The 2,654-nt window shown below is 31.3% G+C and overlaps 1 long non-coding RNA gene across 2 annotated transcripts; it reads left to right on the top strand.

The window, feature by feature from the left end:
* Nucleotides 1–299: 299 nt before the first annotated feature.
* Nucleotides 300–2,405, top strand: LOC128289428 (uncharacterized). Of its 2 annotated transcripts, none has more exons than XR_008279074.1 (6): nt 300–808; nt 1,516–1,585; nt 1,713–1,783; nt 1,889–1,951; nt 2,080–2,136; nt 2,213–2,405. It is a non-coding gene; the product is annotated as an uncharacterized LOC128289428 (long non-coding RNA). The 2 variants fall into 2 exon arrangements; XR_008279073.1 differs by having other exon boundaries at nt 1,516–1,624.
* The last annotated feature ends 249 nt before the right edge of the window (nt 2,406–2,654 follow it).

Raw genomic sequence — 2,654 nt, 5'->3', positions numbered from 1 at the left:
CCTTTTCTTCTCCGGTGGAATCTCGGTCATGGGCCACCGCCATTGGTCACGCCACATTGTCATGCCACCGCACATGGTGGCCAAAGTTCAAAAGGTAATTTTTGTTTTTTTAATAATATATATGTATATGTATATAGAAAGAAGAAAAAAACAAGGAAAAAAATTGAAAGAAGAGAAAAAATGCAAACCTTTTATTGATTTTTTCTTTGTATTCAAGTTCGGAGGATTTTGTGTTCGTCTCTTTTCAATCTTTCTAAAATCCCCTTTACAATGCTTTTGAATCAGTTTTATAACCCGCTTACATGTTTTTTTTATTATTTTTGCCATTCTTGCTTCTGCTTTGTTTGTCTGCTATTTCTTGAAGGGCATGGGCATGCGCGGGGCGTGGTGGCCGACAAGGTGGAGCAATGTCAGACGCTTGGGGGCGTGGTGGCCAAGGTTGGGGAGTGGCGGCTGAAAACTTGGTGGCTAGGTTTTTTTTTTGCTGCTGAAAATGTTTAGTTTGTTGGGCTAGGTGGGCTTTAGGTTTTTTTTGTTGTTTGGGTCATTTGATGTGGGAGTTGGGCCTGCTGAAATTGGGGTGGGTATTTGGTTGTATTTGGGCCAAAATTGGCCTACAACAGCAGTCACATTGGCTATGCATTCAACAAGTTGATGAAGCAAATTGGACATCCGGATGAGTTTGAATTGCCAGATTGCTTTAATAATTGACTTTCTGTTCCTTGTGTAGAGATGGATGAATTTGCTTTAGGATCTTATTGGTCATAGTCATGGAGAAGCTGAAACTTTCGTAGCAATTTCAGAAGAGGTATGACAAATATGCTTACGTTTAAAAGAGATTTGCTTTTCATACTTTCAAAGATTCTCCTAACCTTTCATTGCTGCTTTTATGATTTTCTTTTCACATAGTTGGGTGTATTCAAATTGCTTTTGATTTGCCAATGAGGTTTAATAGTGTTTTCACCAAATTTATTTTGGTTTAAATCTTTTTCTGTGCCCTTTTTATAAAGTTATTTAGATTTGGTTCAAGATAAATTCTAATTACTATTTTCATTGTGCTTTGTGATGCTTGATTTTGATTATAGTCTATTCAGATATGTATAATTTTATAACTATAATTGTACTTGTGAACTTAAAAAAAAATGATTTAGATATCTTCTTGCTTTTCGATGCGTATATCCCTCCAAATGATTTTTCTCAAAGACTATGGAATGTAGACAAGTTCATGCTTTGAATGGAAAAAGAAATACTTGATACCAAAGGCAAAGTCAAAAAATTATTTTAGGGGTTACAAATGAATGGAAATTTTAGTGGACAAAGTGCAATTATACCATTATACTATCTTGTAATTTCTTAAAAATTAAAAATTAAAACTAGATTGCCGTGTTTAACGATTTAAAGGCTGTTGGAAGTTATATATGTCATTTACCTTGATTATGGATTATCTGTCATTTACCTTGCCTTGAAACTGCGGATTGTATTGATTCCTTAATTTGGTTAAATTTCTTTTCGTAGGTTATTGGCTCCCTATATATCTTCTGGCATATTTTTAGAAATTTTCAAGCTTTGGATAAAAGGTCATAAGGTGATCGTTCTAGACATTCCGTTGTTCTAGCTATTCCAAGTAAAGCTTTTGATTTACCCTTTTTTTCATTTCTTTATTTTTGATTAATGATTCGGTGATTTGATTTTTTTTTTTTGAATTTTTACAGTCATTGATGGATTGAAGGAGAAATTCGCTGAGGCAACGAGGTGAAACGATGTTAAAGCTATTGTTCTTACGGTGAGTCTCGAGTTTTTAATCGAATCATCATTTTATTGCATGTTGAGTCTTCGAATTTAGCTCGCTGACTTCTGTTTTTTGTTTTATTTTAATTGGTTGACGAAGGCAAGGGAGGAAGGTTTTCCAGTGGTTTTGATATCAATGTTTTCACGAAAGTTCATGGAACCGGTATGAGTTTATTAGTTAGGCAATTTAATTTGAGTGTGAATTTAGTGACTATCGAGTTAATTACTTAAATTTAGTGAGGAGTGGAAATTTAAAATCTCTGATTGTGTATTTGATTGGTGGTTAAATAGGTGATGTGTCGGTCATGCATGATGTAACTGTTGATCTTGTCACTAATGCTATAAAAGGTTCATAATTCCTTTTCTTATGTTGATTTTTTTTTTAAAAACTTTTGGCATTGCGTTAAACATATTTCTGCTACAGGTGTTTCTAGCCCACGGACTACAGCTTGAGAAAATAAACAAAGCTTTAATATTTGATTGTAAATTGTCTTGCAACGTTTAGATGTTTTGTTGTTTTTATTAATAAACAAGATGTTGTATTTGGACTTGCTGTTTGTAAAAGACTTGCTGTATTTTATTTATATCTTTATATTTAATCTAATTTTTATTATTTATTTTAGTTTTGATTCTATATTTTTATTTTTATTTTAATATTTAATAACTTGAGTTCTAACTTTTGAATTTTAATTGTGTTATTAATTTATTATTTTAAATTCTAAATTTGAATTCATCAAATTTTATATTTAGTTTTAAAGTTAAAATTTTCATAGAAAATTTAATTTGATAATGAATTTTAATAGAAAATTTTATATTTATATCATGGATATTATTCTCCTCAATATTTTGATAATGAATTTTAATTT

Source organism: Gossypium arboreum, chromosome 2, assembly GCF_025698485.1.
Source record: "Gossypium arboreum isolate Shixiya-1 chromosome 2, ASM2569848v2, whole genome shotgun sequence".
Lineage (NCBI taxonomy): Eukaryota > Viridiplantae > Streptophyta > Magnoliopsida > Malvales > Malvaceae > Gossypium > Gossypium arboreum.
This window is presented reverse-complemented; position numbering and strand designations above follow the sequence as displayed.